Here is a 21004-nt window from a genome sequence, read left to right on the forward strand (position 1 = left end):
GTTTTTTTGTTTTGTTTTTTCATTAATTCCTTTGAAATTCTTGAACTTTTGTTCTTCCTGATCAATTTTGTTATTTGTGGGGGGAGAGTAAAATAGTTTCTTGAGAGTTTGACATAGCACTAAATATATAGGAGTATTTAGGTAGTCTTGTCTTCTTATTTGCTGGACCTACCCAATAGCACTTGATATTTTTCCAATTGGTTAGATCTGACTTTTTATCGAAAGTGTTTTGTAGTTTTGTTGATTGTAATGTTCTTCTCCTAATGGTAATGTTCTCTGGGAGCAGGTTTCTTGGTGGACTTCTGGAGGCAGCTTTTGTTTCAGTTCAGAGTAATGCACCCCAAATGCAGCCCAGTGCTAAAAATTCAGATCCTTTATTGTCTCCTTCAAAATAGCCCGGTTAGCTTTAATAGAAGCCTAATATCTTTCTCTCCTTGGTTCTGAGAGCTCTTGCCACTAGTCCTTTGTTTCTGACAGCTTCAGCCTCCCTTCCTTCCAATCCAAAGCCTCTAGCCAGCACAAAAGTGGAAAATGGAATGAATCTGCCTCTGCCTCTGAGAATGGGTTTGTGGGCTTCTGACTCAGGAATCTCCCTTAGTCAATCCTAGTTGAGGCTCCTAGCTTATATATGCTCTTTAAAGGTGTGAATTCTAAAGGTATGAACTAATGTGTGAACTCTCTTAAAAGTGCAGAACTCTGAAGATGTGAACTAAGTACATAAGCATTGTCTCCATCAGTGACTAAGCACCTTGTTTCAAATTCTGGCCCTTAAAAGTTGATATAGTTCCTGACTTGCTTTTGGCAGGTAAGATTTCCAGATAAACGGAATTTCTCTTTGTATATCTTGCTGTTGGGTTTTATTAGTACTGTATAAAAATGATTTATGTGGATTTTGTATCCTGCAACATTGCTAAAGTGGTGGATTATTTCTAATAGCTTTGTAGTTGATTCTCTAGGGTTCTCTTAAGTATACCATCAATCATATCTGCAAAGAGTGATCATTTGGTTTCCTTCCTACCTAATCTGTCTTCTATTATTGCCAAAGCTAGCATTTCTAATACACTGAATAGTAATGGTGATAGTGGGCAAACTTGTTTCACCTCTGATCTTAGTGGGAAAGGTACCAGTATTATCCCCATTACATATGAGGCTTGCTGATGGTTTCAAATAGATTTTTAGGAAAAGTCCATTTTTTGCTATACTTTCTAGTCATAATATAAATGTTGGATTTTATTGAGATAATCAAATGGTTTTTGTTAATTTGGTTATTGATAATCAATTATGCTTCCTAATATTGAACCAGCTCTGAATTCCTGGTATAAAATCCTACTTAGTCATAGTGTTATTATCCTGGGAATGATTTTCTCATATTTTACTTAAGATTTTGCATTATGGAGATTTTTCTATAATTTTTTTTCTATTTTCTTCCTACCTGCTTGAGATATCAGTAGCATGGTTGTGTTCTTTAAAATCTATCTGGTCCTGGGGATTTTTTTCTTAGAGACTAGATTGCTCTATTTCCTTTTCTAAAATGGGACGACTGAAGTAATTTAGCTCCTCTTCTGTTAATCTGGGCAATCTATATTTTTGTAGGTATTTCTCCATTGCACTTTTGGGCAAAATAATTCCTAATCACTATCACTTTAATTTCCTTTTCATTTTTGAGACTAAATTTGATTTTCCTTTTTTTTCTAACCAAATTAAGGTCAAATTTTTTTTCATAAAACTCAAAGTTTTATCTTTTATTTTTACAATTTCAAGTTCGGTATTTGATTAGAGGGTTTTCTATTGTCCTTTTTCTTTTACTTGCAAGCAGAATTAATTGATCTCTTTATTATAATTTATTCTTCTTACCACTTTGGCTGCATCCCACAAATTTTGCTATGTGGTCTCACTATTGTCATTCTTTTGGAAAAAATTCATTCTTTAGGATGAGAGCTTACAATTACTTGTTTGCCTTTTCTCCTGGCCTCATGATTTAGAAAAAAAAAAAGATTGCATTTATTATTTCTGCCTTTCTGTCCTAATATTTAATATTGGTATAGATTCCAAAAAATGCTGAAGTGTACTCTTTTATCTTCATTCAATTTTCTCCAAAGATCTATTGTACCTAACATTTCTAGTATTCTATTTACTTCTTTAAATTTTTATGTAGTTTGATTTATCTAGCTCTGAGAGAATAAGGTTGGGATCTCAAACTATTATAGTTTTGCTGTTTTATTTCTTCTTGCAGCTCTCTTTAACTTCTTCAGGAATTTAGATGCCATACCACTTGGTGCATATATGTTTAGTACTGATATTGCTTCATCATCCCTTTAGCAAGATATAGTTTCCTTCTTAACTCTTTTAGAACAATTTTTGCTTTTGCTTGATCTGAGGTCAGGATGGCTACCCCTGCTTTTTTGTACTTCCACCTGAAGCATAATAGAATTCTGCACCAGCCTTTTATCTTTCCTCTATATATATTGCTCTGCTTTAAATGTGCTTCTTGTAAACCATATATTGTAGGATTCTGGCTTTTAATCTAGTCTGCTATCCAGTTACCCTTTATGACAGAGTTCACCCCATTTATGGCTAAAATATTTCCTGCCATCTTATTAACCCCAAATTATACTTTTCTCTTCCCTTTTCCCCTTTCCCTCCTCCCCAGTATTTTTCTTATGAGCACTACTTGCCTCAACCAGCTCTCTTCCTTTAGAGTCCCTCCCCATTTTTTATACCTTTCCCTTAGTATTTCTGTTTCCCCTTCTATTTAGCCAACCCCTTCCCTTTCTCTTCCCACTTTGCTGTAATGTGAGAGAAGTTTCTTGGTGAAACCAAATAAGTCTAATATTTTCTCTTTGAGTCAAATCTGACCAGAGTAAGATTCACACAAAGTTCATCCCCTTCCCTTCTTTCCTTCAATTATAATAGGTTTTCTTTGCCTCTTCCTGAGATATAATTTCCCTCATTTTCCCTCCACTTTGCCTTTTTTCCAGCACGATCCCCTTGTTATATTGTAACAGTAAAGTCAAATTATACATGCACACTCTATGTATACCCATAACAGAAATAGCCTTCTCAAATTTTTTTTAAATCTTTTTATGTTTCTCTTCATTTCAATATTTAGAGGTCAAATTTTTTTGTTTAGCTCTGGTCTTTTCATCAGCAATAAATGTAAGTCATCTGTTTCACTGAATGTCCATCTTCTTCCCTGAAAGAAAATGCTCAGTTTAGAAGGGTAATTTATTCTTGGTGGCATTCCAACTTCCTTTGCCTTTCAGAATAGCAGATTCCAGGTCCTTTGATCTTTTAAGGGGGAAGGTGCTAGGTCCTTGGTAATCCTTATTGTGGTTCTTCAACATTTTTTTTTTCTGGCTGCTTGTAATATTTTTTCCTGATAATTCTATTATTTGGCAAAGAAATTCCTTGGAGTTTTCATTTTAGGGTCTGTCTTATGAGATGTTTGGTGAATAATTTCAATGGCTATTTTTACCTTCTGATTCTGATTTCCTGAAAAATAGTGTCTAGGCTCTTTTTTCATCATGGTTTGCACGAAGTCCAATAATCCTCAGACTGTCTCTTCTAGATTTACTTTTCTAGATCAGTTGTTGTCCCAATTAGGAAAAAATGTAAAATACCTAATTTTCCTTTTCCTTTTTTTGATCCTGCTTGACTGATTCTTCATGTCTCATTCAGTCATTCATTTCCATTTGTTCAGTTCTGATTTTAGTAATTTTTTTCTTAATTTATTTCTTTTTTACTTTTTGTATTTGTTCAGTTGAATTTTTGTTGTATGTTTTTTTTTCCATTTCACAAATTCTGTTTTTTAAGAAGCTTTTTTTTTTTCTGTTTTTCTGTGGCTTTTTCCATTTCATTTTCATTTTCAATTTTGTGTTTCCTTTTCCAAACACTCTTGGTAAAGTTTTCATTTTCTTTCCCCATGTTTCTTCTCTCAAGATCCTTTTTAATTTCTTCTAGGAGGGTTTGTGTGATGGGGCCAACTTATGTCACCTTTTGGGCTTCATCTGGAGATGATAAGTGTTTAGTCTCCTCAGGGTTTGAAATCTGTTCTCTTTCACCATAAAAACTATTTACAATCAATCAAAGTTTTTCCTTTTTTTTTTTTTAGTTGAGATCTGTTTTAGGGGTAAGAGGGATTGTCCAAACTTCATCTTCAAGTGGCAGCAGCTTCAGAGGATCAGTATTTCCTGACTGCTGGGTGCTAGGTGGGCATGGCCAGGTCCTGTGAGATTCTGGCATTTCTGGGGCTCACTCTTTACCTTTGGTGAGGAATTTTTCTCTAAACTTTCTGCTGAAGTACTGGGCTTACAGGAAACCTGTGTCTTCTCCGCCATCTTGGCTGTACCCCAGGAGCTGGGCTGGCTTCAATTGGGAGATGGGCAGGGTGAGTCTCTTGGGCCTGACGCCATGGTGAGCCTGTGACAGGCAGGGGCTTCAAATGTGGGTAAATGGAGGGAGAGGGAGAGGTGGTGGCTCCCTGTTTTCCCTGGCCTTGCAGGGGCGATAATGCTTCTTTTGTATCTTTGGAGCCAACATCTATGATTCCCTCACATTGTAAAGGGAAATTCTAGAAGATGGCTTGGAGAAGAGGAGTGCCTTGGATGTTGGCTCCTCTACAAAGCAGAAGCCTATGCCAGACTCCTTGCAGGCATCTCTCTTAATCAGAATGGTTACCCTCCAGTTTGGTGGGTCCTTCTCCCATATAGGGTCAATACGGTTTTTCCTGGTCCTCAGGGCGGACTTGGCCCCTTGGCACAAGCTGCTATTGAGTGGTGCCAATAACTCTTCGCAGCCCTCATTTGTAATGGGACTGTTAGCCCTTGTGTTGGGGGGATCTCTTTCAAAAAAAGGAGGTATTCCTCTGCTAGGCAGTAAGCTGGCCTTGGCCTGTGGGCAGAAGCTTCAGCCACGTGATGGTGGCGCCAAGTCTGTGGATGAAAAAGGCAAACTATGAGCAAAAGGGGAAGGAACCAGGAATAGAAGTGGGAGGGTGGCAAAGACAGCAGCAGTACAGGGAGCAGAGATGGACTCAGATACCTGGCCTTTGGCCTAGAGATGGACCCTCTCCAACTGGCTCTTGGTTGTGCTGTCCCACCTTTCACACTTAGGGAAGCCCAAGGGACAACTTCCTTACTTTCAATGTTCCTTGTAAATCACTTATTGGCACAGATTTGTTTGCATGTAGACTGGGAGGTCCCCCAGGCCAGGGCCTGGCTTGGGCCTTTCTTTGTATCCACCCCACCCCCAGGGCTTGGTCCAGGATTTGACCCAAAGTAGAAATTGAATTTTTTTTGATATTTTTTGTCCTAAACTCTCTGTACTCTGGCTTCTCTCCTCCTCATTAAGATGAATTTTACTCATTGAAAAGTGACTGATAACTTCTGTAGTGTAAAAGCTAAAAGACCCCTGTCTAATTCTCCTCCTTCAGCATCTCTCTGGCAGCATTTTGGGGAGTGACTGCCTTTTCTTCTCCCTCAGGATACTCTCTTTAGAGTTTTCCCAATTCTGTTCTCTCTGGGTTCCTTCCTGACTCGTGTGTCCTGCTTGGCTATTTGACAGGATCTTTATTCATGTCATGGACCCCGGGTGGTGACCCCCTTATGCCTCTGTCACCAGTCACCTTTTTCCTCTGTGTGCTCCTACTTGGATGTCCTGAAAATCAATGAGGCTCCAATTGTCATCTCTGGGCAAAACACTCCCAGAGATGTTGATGGGGCTGGAGTCTACCTCCTCAGCTGTGCTCCCCAATTCCCATACATTATCTGTTGTACATTTTGAATCCGATGTGCAATTTGCAACTGAATGTCCATGTGTCCAAAGCACATTGCATAATCTTGGTTCCCCCCACCCAAACTCACCCTTGTGTGAAATTCTCAACTCCAGGCACCCAGCTTTGCAGGGTCAGTCTCCCCTACCCTTTCTCTTACTTAGCCTACATTTCATCCATTTAGTTCTGCAGGATCTAAGTCCTTCCTCTACCACTCTCCTCCCCCACATGCTTGCTTTCCTTCACTCACCTTGCTATTAACCTCATGACCCTGTAGGCCTCTTTCCTAAAGGACTCCAAAGGTTTATTGGGATTATGCCTTCTCCTGTGACTGTCTATATACTCTCTATCTTTCTAATGTGTTCTAGTTTATGTATTTATGTCCCTGTATTTATAATGATGTTTTTGTTTTGAACAAATATCACCAAATGTTGATTGATTGCTTCTCCCCCTTAGGAACCCTCCTATTTCTTCTACCTGTTCAAGCTGCAGATTTCCTGGGGGAAAAGGATGTCAACAAATAAGTCCTAAAAACTTTCATTACCACCACTACCCCATCCACCCAACTAAAGGAGGAGCTGTCCCACAAGGCCCTAATAGGTAATATAGCAGAGCCCAGGCCTTGTTTTCTGTGTTTATAATGGTTGTGCAGTAATGAGAGCCAGCCTCAACACATTGAATAAAGTGATCAATTCTTTAAGGTTCCTTTCCCAATTTCCTCCTGTGTCCATTCCATTTTGCATCTCTCCTCATCATAAAAGAAAGGGAAAGGAGGCAACTGAGAGACTCATTTGTATGACCCAGGAAAAATGAGAGGATGAAAGATTATGGCAACATGTCTGTATATCAAAAGGATTTATCTCAAAAGAAAATTCTTTTATTGGCTTTGATTTCAAGTGGCATTTTCTTAATGGGCAGCTTTTCACAGACTGCTCAAGTCACAATATTTGAGTGTAGTTCCAATATTCTTTGGCACAACACAGGAATGAAGATGTATACACTAACACTGCAATAAAGATATGAGAATACAAGAGAGAATTGTTGAAGCTGGGATGGGAACCAATGCACTAAGGAGCCTGAGAGATCCATAAGATGTTGTGAAATCAAAGAATATGAAATCTAAATTCTCTTATTATAGTTTCTTGAAAAAGAAATTTATTGTTATATATTTGCAATTCTCCCTGATGTTCTTCTGGGATGGGGCAATATTTTTACTTTGTTATTCCTTTTTTTTCTGCTTTTCAGTTAGTTTTTTTTTTTTTTTATTTACAAATGAAGTTAATGTAAATTGGATATAAAAACTGAAAAGAAATACACCTATCTTCACTGCTCTTCACCTGAAGGGACCACTGCCCTCAACATGACTGTCATTCTTAGGCTGCTCCAGACATTCAGAAGAAGTTGCACAAGGTAGCCATAGGGCCACAAATTTTAACAGTAGTTAAAAACAGTTACTGACCAACAGTTAGGAACCAGGTTGAAAACTGCCCAAGGCTTTCAGACCATTCTAGAAGCTCCAGGCCATGTCAGTTGAAGGCTAGCCAAAGGCAAGGCAACTATCAGGCCCTCCTAGTAGATCCTCCTAATTGAATCCTCTGCCTGTGTCACCCTCGCCACCCGCTGCCCTGTTTCCTGACAGAACACAGCCCAGTGATGTTATTCATAGTAGTGAGGAAACTTTACATTCAGTCCGCTCTAGGTGACATGCTTCCCTAGATGGTGAAGAGTTTACTGATGGGTCCAGGTTTTTGGAAGATGGGCATAGATGGCTACGAGACTCCATGGTGACGCTCAGAAGTACTTAGGGGGCTAACCCTCTCTGCTGGGGAGTCTCTGCTCAGAAGGCCGAACTCCCTGCCCTCCCCAAAGCTTCAAACTGGGGAAACGATTGAGAGGGAACTTTTACACTGTTTCCAGAGCTCACATGCTCATTGGGGCGACAGAACTGCAAAGAAAGGGAATCCTGACAGCCAGGACTTCACCATGAAGTGTGCAGCGGAAATTCGAGATTGATTGCAAGCCGTGGCCCAACACAGAGTCGTCAGTAATGTTTGGAAAGGGACATCAGAGGGGCTCTCATTCCCCTTGAGAGGTAACAGGCTTGCTGAATCTGCTAAGGGGCTGCTGCACGTTTACCCTCAGACACGACAGCCCTGCTCTCCAAGCTCCCCGACTCTTAGACATCTTCTCAGAGGTCCCAGGGACAGGCCCATGCTAAATAAGGAAAGGGCACATCATCTTTCCCCCCCTGGGGTCTTTCAACTCCTTCTGGCCAACTTCCACTCCCACAGGCAAGCCAGCATCCAATTCTCTTGGACCTGCCACAAGTTACTCCCTTGGGAAAGAACAGCCTCCACTCCCTGTGTCCAACCTGCCTCCTCTCTGCCCACAAGCTGGCAGCAACCATTAGGCCCCTTTGTCAGCCTGGCCAATATGTCCCCAAAGAAAGCCTGATGGTGCTGGTTACCACCCCTCCCCCGCAGGCCTCTCTTGGAGCACCTGCTCCCAGGAAGCCTGCCTCTCCTGCCAGATAGACTTTGGCCACAAAAGAGTTGTCCCAAATATATTTTGCACATGTGGGTCCCTTCCTCTCCTTTACTACAAGTGGTTTTAATTGCTTCATTTTAAAATTATCACTAATCTTGTATTCTGTTACAGTGAAGTAAGGCTTGTACAGTCTTTGGACAACTGAGTCTGAAAGTCAGTGTGATCCGGAGTCCAAATTCAGGCTCAGATGTACCAGTGTGTCTGAGAGAAAGTCACTTTGCCTACTTGCTCACAGGGTTGTTGTGATCCTCCACTACCACCACCCAGTTTGTGAATCAAGCTGAACCATGGGAGACTCGTGGAACCTTAGCACAAGAAAAGAGGGGCAAGACTGGCTCACAGTTCTTATTCTTTCTTTGACAAATGACCTTCTGACAACTGGCAGAGCCTCTCTGGCCTGCCTTCAAACCAGATTTTAAATTCCTAACAAGTAATGCTCAGCAATCTCAACATTTTTATATGTTCCATTGCTTCCTTAAAATTGGAGGGGTGGGCACAATTGTTCATTCTCTGTGTAGATATGAACTGTAGATATGGAAAATCCCTTTCTCACAGCAGGTGGGTACCCCAGCTGTCACTTCTTCTGGAGAGAGCTGGTTTGCTTCTAGGTGCCTGAAAGGGTTGAGAAAGGCTTGTCCAGGGTAGAACTATTGGTTAGGATTTCAAGTCCCTCCTTCTGGCCCTCTAGTTACTACCTTGATCTTTTCTTTTGTGGATTTCATCAAATGAAATGGCTGGGTAATCACACGGATGTGATTTTCCACTTTTCCCTGAGATTTATTATCAAATAGTGAGTTTTTGTGCCAGAATCTGGTGTTTGGGGATTTATCAAATCCTAGATAATTATAAGCCTTGATCATTGCAATGTATTCCTCTGATCAACCACTCTGTTAGCTTAGCTAAGAGCAAATGGTTTTGATAACTAAAGTTTCATAATATACTTTTAGGTTTGGTTATGCTAAGCAACCATCCTTTTTAAATTTTCTCTCTTTTACACTTAAGCTTTTTATTTTCAAATCATAGGAATGGATAATTTTTCAACATTAACCTTTACAAAACCTTGTGTTCCAAATTTCCCTCCCTTTGTCCTCACTCCCCCCAGACTGCAAGTAATTCAATACATGATAATCTAAAAATGTTAAATTTGTCGTATGTATACCTATTTGTACAATTATGCTGCACAAGAAAAATCAGATCCGAAAGGAAAAGAAAAATATGAAAGAAAAGATACAAACAAGAAGAGGAGTGAAGATGCTATGTTGTGATCCACTCTCAGTTCCCAGTGCCCCCTCTCTGTGTGTAGAAGGCTCTCTTTATGACAGGATCATAGGAACTGTCCTCAATGATCTCATTGTTGGAAAGAGCCAGGACCATCAGAATGGATCATTGTATACTCTTGCTGTTGCCGTGTACAGTGGTCTCCTGGTCCTGCTCATATCACTCGGCATCTATTCATGTCAGTCCCTCCAGGCCTTCCCGAAAGTACTGATCATTTCTTATAGAACAATAATGTTCCATAACACTCATATACCATAACTTATTCAGGCACTGTCCAACTGATGGACATCCACTCAGTTTCCAGGTTCTTGTCAGTATAAAAAGGGCTGACGCAAACATTTTTTCACATGTCGGTCCTTTTCCCTCCTTTAGGGTCTCTTGGGCATATGGGCCCAGCAGATACCCTGCTGGATCAAAGGGTATACAGGTTTTGACAGCCCTGTTGGCATAGTTCCAAATGGCTCTCCAGAATGGCTGGATCAGGTAAAAATTCCACCAGCAATGTATTAAGTTTCCCAGTTTTCCCACATCCCCTCCATCATTCATCATTATCTTTTCCTGTTATCTTAGCCAGTCTGAGGGGTGTGTAGTGGGAGTGCCTTAGAGCACTTTTTTTATCTGCCTAGAAATTAACATTTCTTCATCTGAAAATTCTGTTCATATCCTTTGAGCATTTATCAAGTGTACAATTGAAGCCACTATTCTTTGTATTTTTTTCTTAATTCCCTCGATATTCTTGACCTTTTATTCTTCCATATGAATTTTGTTATTTTTTTGTACTTCTATAAAATACATTTTTGCCTGATTCATGTTTATGGCACTGAAGTCATAGACTGAGTGCGTCAGAATTGGCATTTTTCTACTCTTAACAGACCCTACCCAGATGCAACTGATATTTTCCCCATTGCAGCAGGATTTTTATCTGAACTGATGGAATATGCCCAATTGTTTATGGGATTTTTTGTTTTATATACACCTTGTTCTGCCTCTTATTTATATTTCCAAAGGTTTATCGGGAATCCTCAATTGGAGAAGGATGAATTAATATTTTTTAGAATGAAAAAGTTATTAATGTTATTTCTGATAATGTTCTTTTATATGTGATTAAGATATCCTATGACTTTTAATTGAATGTCTGGAGTCACCTTAAAGTGTACCCCTTATTTAAAGGGACTCTGAAAGTAATAGATTTTGCCTTTGTCCCTTTGGACATGTTTCTGCTTATAGACAATATGCAATTTAGACTTATTCTATGTATTGGGCATTTTAAAAGTAAAAAGATTTATGTAACGCTGACCTTATATATAAGGCATCTACGTTGATATGAATGATAAGCTGTGAACTTTCTTGGATGACTCTATTACTCTGATCAATATAAGGTCATGGTTAATATCTATTTAGGATATGACATCCTTGAGATCTAGATCCATCTGAAGCTTTCATTCATGAGGTTTCCTACTGGAGGTCAAATCTGTCGGGATTGCAGCTGATATTTGGGAGCTTTAAATTCAGGTATGAATGTCTGATCATCAAGTCAGTACTCCACCTCTGACAGGAAGTGGGACAATTACCTGAAGCATAACGAGTTAAGGCTCCTTTATCCTGTGTCATCTATGTGCTGAAGAATCAGTTTTGACTGATTATATTATATTGTAACCATGTTCCTGCTTTTTTATCTTAGAGCGGATTTCTATAATCAGCACAAATAGTCAATGAAAACCATTAATACACTTCAATTACATAATAGCTGGCTGATTCCAATCTGACTATATGTAGTCATTATATCCTTAATGATTAGGTGAATGAGTATTTAACCTAGTCATCCACCAGTTAGTAGATAATGTGTGTCTGTAGCTAATAAGAATCATAAAGATTCCTAAAACAATGTAAGAATAATTGACACAATGGTCTGTGAGACCTCACTGGTATTTTGTTTATTCACAGCTGATGCAGCTTCAACATTTGTCTGTCCTGTGAGACCAGCATGTTTCCCTATATGGGAAGCTACTGACCAATCTATATTGGCCTCTCCACATTTTGCAGCAGTCCTTGTGGGCCAGTCTTTCTATCTCAGACTACTCCAACCCTTATTAGATTTTTCTTTTTTTATTCTAGATTTTGGTCAACATAACAGCTGTATTGACGTGTTCCAGGACCTGGCTCAACTCATCAGATGCTTCAATGCATTCTAGCACACCACCCCAAGAATTGGGAATTTGTAGGATGATTCAAGTCTACGCCCATTCTCAGCAGAAAGCAGTTTCAGAAGATGAGACCATCACCCCTGCTTCTAATGAACTTTGAGCCCCATTGATTTAGGGGGAACTGGGCCTGGGTGATGAATGACTGGGTCCCCTGTTGCAATCTATTTAGGATTTAGGATGGAAATATTGGGTTAAAATTTGGGCAACTGTTGCTGAAAAGCATGCTTATAGTATGTATTTGTATTACGTAATTGGACACAATGTTCCCTTCAGAACATGTAATTATTTGAGGGATCTTTACAAAAGTACTGGAGCAGCAAACCCTTACTGTACTAATGCTTTATGTATAGGAACTTCTATTCACTTTGAGGATTTATATGTGAGATGGCTACTTGACAATTGGAGCCCTACTTCCCCTCTGATGATGTCTTTGATAAAACAAAAGGGGGGATAAGAAATAAGGGACCCTACAAGCTGGTGGATTTTCCTAGAAGCACTTGAAAGAATGGGAAAACACCTACATCAGATAACTCACTAGGGGTTAGATTGAAGGGACAGCAGCCTAGGGAGAGGTGGGAAGTGAATTTGACAATTGTTAAACCTCAGGCAGCAGGTTCCTATTTACATTTTTTTTTTTAGTGTCTGAGACCAGATTTGAACTCAGGTCATCCTGACTTTATGGCTGGTGCTCTCTCCACTTTGCCACCTAGCATCCCCTGTACATTCATTTTTAAACCCTAGCTGGGATGTATTTGTTGTCTCTGCTTTAATTTCAAATCCCCTTATTTTGTTGAAATTGCCCTGGATGACTCAATTCCTTGGACCACTTCTCAATCTACCCAGAACAACCCCCAAATCCTCAAGTGTGCATGCTCTCACACCCTTTCTGTGTCCTAGTAGGGGTATTCCTTAGCCTGTCTGTGATCCCCAAAGGAATACCCCCTTTCCTTGAAGGGGATCCCCCAACACACAGACTTAACAGCCCTGTGTAAGAGTTGCTGGCACTGCTCCAAAGCAGCCTGTGCAAACAGGCCAAGTGCGCCCTGGGGATCAGGACAAACCATATTGTCCCTATTAGGGAGAATGAACAGGGGAGCCCCTTCAGTGTTAGGATTGGCTAGCACAATTGCCTTGAGCACTGCTCCCGCCCCACAAGCTGGGCTGGCTTCAATTCTGAGGTGGGCAGGGCCAGTCTCTTGGCCCTGAGGCCTTGGAGGAGTTTTTTGTGCCAATAGCACCCAGGGGTTCCAAATATGGGTAAAGGGAAAAAGAGGGCAGGGGGAGCTCCCTGTTTCCCCTGGCCTTGCAGGAGATGTAAGGGTTTTGTGGCTTCCTTTGGCATTGAGCCAAAATGTTGTTCCCTGTCAAGTGGTAAAATTTTGCTACATGGACTGTTGAAGAGTAGTGCCTTGGCTTTTTGGCATACACTTCTCGTCTCAAGAGGAACCAGCTCCTTGCGGGCTTCTCTCTTCACTGGAAGGGCTGCCCTGTACTTTGTTGGTTCATTCTCCCTAATTGGGATAATAAGGTCTTTCCTGATACCCAGGACAGACTTGGCCTGTTGGCACAGGCTGCTATTGAGAGGTGACAGCAACACTTCTGTAGGGCTATTAGCCTGTGTGTGTGGGAGATCCCTTTCAAGAAAAGGAGGTATTCCCCTCGGAAATAAATTGGCCTATGGGAAGGGTCTTCGACTACCCAATGATGGGGCCAAGTCTGTGGATGAAAAGGGCAAAATAATCAGGAATAGAAGAGGGAGGGTGGCAAAGACGGGAGCAGGACAGAGAGCAGGGATGGACTCAGATACCTGGCCTTTGGCTTAGAGCTGGACCCTCTGCAACTGGCTTTGCTTGTGCTGTCCCACCATTCACACTTGGGGAAGTTCAAGGGACAACTTCCTTACTTTCAGTTTTCCTTGTAAACCACTTATTGGTACAAATTTGTTTCCATGGAGAATGGGAAATCGCCAAGTTTTTGTATCCACCCCATCCCCAGAACATAGTGCAGGGTTTGACTCATAGTAGAAATTGAATGTTTTTTGATATTTTTTCCTAAAGTCTCTGCACTCTGGCTTCTCTTCTCCTCATTCAGATGAGTTTTACTCATTGAAAAGTGAAGATAACTTCTGTAGTGCAAAAGCTGAAAGACCACAGTCTAATTCTGATCCTTCAGCATCTCTCTGGCAGCATTTTTAGAAGTGACTGCTTTTTCTTCTTCAGGATACTCTTTTAGAGTTTTCACGATTCTGCTCTCTCTGGGTTCCTTACTGACTTGTGTGCCCTGTGCCTCTTTGACTGGATCTTTATTCATGTCATGGACCTGTCGCCAGTCACCTTTCTGCTCTGTGTGCTCCTACTCGGATGTCCTGGAAATTGATGAGGCCCCAATTGTCATCTCTGGGCAAACACTCCCAGAGATGTTGATGGGGCTGGAGTCTCCCTCCTCAGCTGTGCTCCCCAATTCCCATACAATATCTGTTGCACATTTTGAATCTGACCCACATTGCAACTGAATATCCATGTGTCCAAAGCACATTGCATAATCTTGGTTCCCCCAAACTCACCCTTGTGTGAAATTCTCAACTGCAGGCACCCAGCTTTGCAGGGTCAGTCTCCCCTGCCCTCTTTTACTTAGCCTACATTTCGATTTACTTCTGCACGTTCTAAGTCCTTCCTCTACAACACTCCTCCCCCACATGCTTGCTTTCCTTCACTCAACTTGCTATCAACCTCATGACCCTGTACAACTCTTTCCTAATGGATTCCAACTGTTGTATTAGGATTATGCCTTCTCATGTGACTCTCTACTCTGTATTGATCTGGTATGTTCTAGTTTATATTTTATGTGTTCTCCCGTTTACAATGAAGCTTTTGTATCTTGAACAAATATTGCTAAATATCCTGTTTCTTCTCCCCATTGAGTTGCAGACTTTTCCTGGGGGAAAAAGATTTCAACAAATAAGTCCAAAAACTTATTACAACCACTACCCCATCCACCCAACTAAAGGAGTAGTAGACCCACAAGGCCCTAACAGCTAATGTAACAGAGCCCAGGCCTTGCTTTTCTGTCTTTACTCTGGTTGGGCAGGAAGGAGAGCCAGCCTCAACACAATGCATATGAAAGGGATCAATTCTTTCAGGTTCCTTTCCCAATTTCCCCCTTTCTCCAATCCATTTTGCCTCTCATTAAAATGGGAGGCAACTGAGAGGCTCCCTTGTATGACCAGAGGAAAAATAAAATGAAAGATTATAGCCAAGTGTAAGTCAAAAGGATAAATCTCTAAAGGTCAAGTTGATTTATTGGCTGTCATTTCAGGTGGCATTTTCCTAATGGAAAGTGGGTAGCCCCTCTCAGACTGCCCAAATCTCAACATTTTTTGGGTAGTTCCAATATTCTTTGATTTCACAACCTATGGATCTGTAGGGCTCATTAGTGCATTGGTTTCCATCTCTGTACAAAGAATTCCTAGTATTCTCAAATCCACAAGAGAGAACGTCATAGTATCTATATAGAAACATAGATGTATATACATCAAAACAAAAAGTCATGAAACTATCATCCAAAGTCATCTATTTGTCCTGAGTCGATCAGGGGAGACTCCATTTTAAAAAAAACTTTGCTTTTAACTTTGAGTATGAGGCAGACAGCCTATGTAAGATGGTGATGGCACATACTCCCTAATTGGCTTTCTTCATTGAAAATGTGGACTAATCAATAAATGAGGCAGGACTAACCCCATCTCCTTTGAAATATGAAGCAAACAAAATTGTGTTTTCTGATGAAATTGCTCAACCCTTTCCATAAAAAGAGCACAGATTAAATTCAGTGTATATTACCTTGAAGTATTAATAAATTCCTTTTGTCTTATTTTCTGAGCTTGCATTAGCATAGTTAGGATTATTTCTTCTGGGTCCTTTTCCATAAAAATTCCCTCCTTCCCCCTTCTTCCTAGGAACTTTGCCTCCCTTATGGCTTTATGATTGTGTCCTTCACCTTGAGTGATTTCAGCTCTGAATTCATTCCAGAATTCAATCTCACCTTCTGAACTTGCTGTACTTCATGGGGACTGGTATGATGTCATCAATAAGAATATGAGATTAGTGCAGAGTAAACCTTGTGATGATTAGCTATTAGGCAAGTTGTTAAAAGCTTAGGAAAAAGGAAAATTGCCAGGAAACCAGGGCTTCTCAAGCCTCATTCCCAAGACTTGAGCAGGAGGGCTTAAGTTTGGATAATTGGCCAAGAAATAGAGGTTAGAACAGAGGATGTTCCAGGAATAAGAGATAACTATTGACAAGGTTCAGAGATAGGAGATGGAGCTTTCTTTGTGTGTGTGTGTGTGTGTGTGTGTGTGTGTGTGTGTGTGTGTGTGTGTTTGTGAAAATGATAGCTGACCCACAGAAATAACTTATTTTAGGATAACCATTTATTTCTCACTGTGAAGAGAAATCACATGCTTTTAGTATCTATTCTAGAGCACCAGAGTAAAGATACTTTGGTATTATATGTGCTTTTCAATGGTACAGTAACAAATACCCTAGACTGGAGGAAAGAACACTTTAATCATACACTGTTTTGATTTTTAACATACATTGTTTTCTGAATCGTATTGGGAGAGAAAAATCAAGAGCAAAAAGGCAAAACCATGGGAGAGAGAAAAAAAATAAAACAGAAAAAAAGCAGTGAAAATAGCTGTTTACATTCAGTCTCCTTATCGTTTATGGATGCAGAGGACATCTCTTCAAAAACTATTGGGATTTCTTGGGATCACTGAACACTGGGAAGAACAAAGTCTTTCATAGTTGATCACTGCACATTCTTGCACTTATTGTATGTATAATGTGGTGCTGGTTCTGCATGTTTCACTTAAAATCATTTCATGTAAATCTTTCCAAGCCTGGAACCTTCTTTGAAAGGAAGCACGGAACCAGGGAACCCAGAGGATAAGAGTACAGAAAAGAGAGTAATTTGAAAGAAGACAAGAAAAATTGGAAGAATTTGGAGGGTTAGGAAATGTTAGAACAGGAGTTTATAGCTGATGTTCAGGCACTAATGAGTGCTCTAGAGTCTACTGAGTAGGAACTTCATTTTCTCAAAAATGAGAAGTATTGGTTTTTTGGAGGCAATCAGGGTAGAATGACTGGCTAGTAAGTGTCTTAATTCATATCTGAACTCAGGTCCACTTCACCACCTAGTTTCCCATGAGAACAGTTTTTGTGGCAACAGGGGTCAGCTGTTCAAGGAACATTAAGTAAGCCAGTATGGGTAGACCATGCCCATAAAGGAAATGGTTCCTAAGGACTCAGATTATTTGCTCCCACCACAAACTTCAGCGATCACAAAATGTCACCGAAGATTGAAAGGACTGAATGCCACAACCAATACCACAATACTTTAATCTGCCTCTTTTTTTAACTTCCTTTTGTTCCCTCTTTCCTTCAGATTGACTCCTTAAGTGAAATGGATTTCTACAACCAGTTGTATGTGTGTGAATTTTCCTTCCTTTGAGCATTTCGGAGGGGAATGAGATTGAAATGGTAGTTGTTCCCTATTCTTCATGCTTGCATAGATGTTCACTTACACTCTTTGACAATATGAACAATAACCACCAGTACCAATAACCAATAGGACCTCACTGGAAGTCTTCTATTTGAAGTATTTTTTTCTTTGATCTGGACTCTCTGACCTTTGGCAATGATGTTCCTGAAAGTTGAAGGGATTTATTTGAGCATGTGATCAGTGGATTCTTTCTTATTCTACTTTATTTACCATTTGGTTCTATGAGATCTGGACATTTTTCTTTTGATGGTATCTAGAAATGTGGTGAAATGAAAAAAGAAAGCAATCCCTTGAAAAACAGAATTGGTGAAATGAAAACTGAGAACAATTCCCTAAAAATAGAATGGGTGAAATGGAAAAAAAAATCCAATAAATAAAACAACTCGTTTAAAGTCAAATGCAAAAGAAGGTAAAAAAAAATGCTAAGTGAAGAAAATAATTGACTAAAAATTAAAATTTAACAAATGTGAGTGGCTTAATGAGATACCAAGAATCAGTCAAACAACATCAAAAAAAGGAAGAAAAAGTAACGTATCTCATCAGAAAAACAACTGACCTAGAAAACAGATCCAGTAGAGACCATCTAAGAATTATTGGATTACCTGAAAACCATGTTAAAGGAAAGAGCTTAGACAACATCTTTCTGGAAATCATCAAGGAAAACTGTACTGATGTCCTTGAACCAGAGGGAAAAATATTCATAGAAAGAATCCACCCATCACCTCCTGAAAGAAACTCCAAAATGGAAACTCCAAGGAATACAGTACTTAAATTCTAGAATTATCAGATTAAGAAGAAACTACTGCAAGTAGTTAGAAACAAATTATTCAAATATGGAGGAGGCACCATCAGCATAACTTAGTATCTGGCACCTTCCTCTTTAAAGGATTGAAAGGCCTCAAATATAAAATATTCTGAAATGAAAAAGAACTTGGTTTGCTGCTAAAATCCAGCCATTCAGCAAGTAAAATGGGGTAAACAATATGTTATGAAGAAGCACCAAAGACTTATAACAATTGAGGGGGAAAAGGGAGGGGGATGAGCATTATGTGAATCTTAGTCTCATCGGATTTGGCTCAAAGAGAGAATATCATACACAGAGAACCTTGTCTCACCCTATAGGTAAGAGAGGAATGGAAAAAAAATAGGTGTGCATGGGGTCGGTGAGATGTTGGGTAATATAAGAAAGAGCAGAAGTAGAAGAGGAAAGGGTTAAGAACTGGGGAAGGGGCTGTAAAAGAGGAGAGCTGTTTGAGGAACCTGGTAATCAGAATGTAAACACTGGAGAGGAAGGAAAGAGCACAAGGAAAGCAAAACCTTGGGGAAAAGGAGATGGTTTAGATTTCTGCATTAGGATGTAGACCTGGACTCACCCAGCTAATAGGGGAAAAGGTCAGAAGAGAGTGGGGGCTTCTGAATTAGTGTCTATATAATCCAGTGTTTGCAGCTTGTGTTTTGCCCTATTGTATGATTCTTACAAGGTACTAAGTTAGTGGAATTGATGAGACAATAATTATCTAATTTAGCATGGTTCAATATGATTGATCTGATCCTACAAGGAGATGTTATGGGCCAGAACCTGAAACAAGGTAATAAGTGGAATTGAGGAGACAATGGTTAAATCTAATTTAGCACTGATTTAATCCTACAACAAATAATGATTTCCTAGTAATGTAATGATTGGAGTGTGCTCAGTGTACAGCATATAAGCAAGAAGCTCCCAGGGCCAGATCCACAAGGCCACTCCCAGAGGCAGAGACAGATTCATTCCATTTTCCACTTTTGTGCTGACTGGAGGCTTTGGATTCAGAGGAAGCTAGAGTCAGAAGCTGGAAGAGACAAAAGATTAGTAGCAAGAGCTCTTGGAACCAAGGAGAAACAGATTTGGCTATTTTGAAGGAGACAATAAAGGATATGAACTTTTAGCTCCTGGCTGCATTTGGGGTGATTATTACACTGAACTAAAACGAAGGCTGCTCCCAGAAGGCCCCCAAGGAACCTGCTCCCAGAGAACATATTTTAGAGAAGAATATTACACCCTACTGTACTGACACTACTATCTTTGGGAGCTGTCTTTCTCCTGAGATCATAATTAATCCTCTTTACTTTTCTGCCTTGAGTATCTCTGATTTCAATTGGGGTAGGGAGGAGTATTTTTGAGACAAACAGTTAGGGGAGGGGGCAAATAGGTGCCTCAGTGGATAGAAGCCAGTTGGATCCAAGGTCAGATCTGGCCTCAGACACTTAATGCTTCCTGGCTATATGACTCTGACAAAACTTGTAAGATTGTGGTTCCTGCAAAACAAGAGAAGGGAATTGTAAGGGCCCTTTAAATGGGCGGTGCTACAGTGCAACGGGAGATTGAGTGGCCCAGAAGTAATCTCTGTGGATATTAGGACTTCCCTGTAGGTGGGATCTTGGCCACATTGAGATAGCTTCGTAATAGCTGACTCTCTCGCTGGTTGGCTGTGTGTGTGACCTCACAAGCCCTTTATAAGCCCACTGCAGACAGCAGTCGCTCTCCTTAACCTGGCGCTCTTTAACCTGGCTCCCTAACCTGGGTGGCCAAGCCGAGATGGATAGCCAAAGGAGGTAAGGATTTTGGTAGTGAACACATGAGTCTTCTGACCAGGCATTCACTAGGGAACCAACAAGTCAGGGCATTATGTAAGTAGGTATAATAAAGGCTTTTAAGATTACATGTGGTTGTTCTTGAGCGTGCTACTGGTTATTAAGCTATAGATTCAAGAGATCGTGGCCAGAGACCTTTGAAGACCTCAGAGGGGGTAAGCCGGGTAGAGTTGACACTGCAAAGATCGGTGGTCAAAGGTACTCTGTTGGGCCTAGGACAGACTAGTAATTGTAACTGCCAGGAAGGCATGTTACAAAAACTAATGAAACAAAAAAATTTTAAAGGTACTAAGTGTAGCGAGCTGTCGTCTCCAGAAGCTGCCGGATCACTCTCTGGGAAGAGATCTGCTGTGTCTACTCAAATCTCTCAGACAGATTCTTCTTCTTGTAGCGAACCGTTGTCTCCAGGCAGTTGCTGTTAACTCTTGTCCAGAGAAGTGACTTCCCTTCCTGCAGAGAGCCCCATCCCGCCTGATGTAATGCAGAGTCTTCTCCTTGAATCCTGACTCTGAATCTCCTCCAGCTCTTATCCTTCTCCAGGCAGACTGCTTTCCAGGCCCACTGTTGCCTCTTTTATCCTCCCAGAGAATGGGCGTGCGATAATGCAAGGGCTTCTGGGAAGAACCACTTCAGCCAATGAGCTTGCTCCTTCTATCAAGTCAACCTGAGTTCTCACCTTGTAATTGTCCAGACAACCTGAATTCTCACCTTGTCACTGTCCAGACAACCTGAGTTCTCACCTAGTAATCCTAACATCTCCCCCTTTCTTTTGATTAGAACATAGGACAGTCATGACCTTGAAACATAAATCCATCAATATGGGAAGTATTACACATAATTACATAAATTACATAAGCACATAGTAACATAGTAACATAACACATGCTAGAAGTATATAAAAAATAACATAATCAAATAATCATAAATTGAAAATTTATAAATGTCCATAAGTCCATTGTCCATTAGTCTCATCTTGTGTGAGGAAGTCCAATGATTCCTGCTGGTTTTAAAGTTC

The 21004-nt window shown here is 40.4% G+C and overlaps 1 long non-coding RNA gene across 1 annotated transcript; it reads left to right on the top strand.

The window, feature by feature from the left end:
* Positions 1-7135: 7135 nt before the first annotated feature.
* Positions 7136-14685, top strand: LOC141538736 (uncharacterized). Its single transcript, XR_012481115.1, has 4 exons — positions 7136-7862; positions 9968-10078; positions 10997-11107; positions 11711-14685. It is a non-coding gene; the product is annotated as an uncharacterized LOC141538736 (long non-coding RNA).
* The last annotated feature ends 6319 nt before the right edge of the window (positions 14686-21004 follow it).

This window comes from Sminthopsis crassicaudata, chromosome 4, assembly GCF_048593235.1.
Source record: "Sminthopsis crassicaudata isolate SCR6 chromosome 4, ASM4859323v1, whole genome shotgun sequence".
Taxonomy (NCBI): Eukaryota; Metazoa; Chordata; class Mammalia; order Dasyuromorphia; family Dasyuridae; genus Sminthopsis; species Sminthopsis crassicaudata.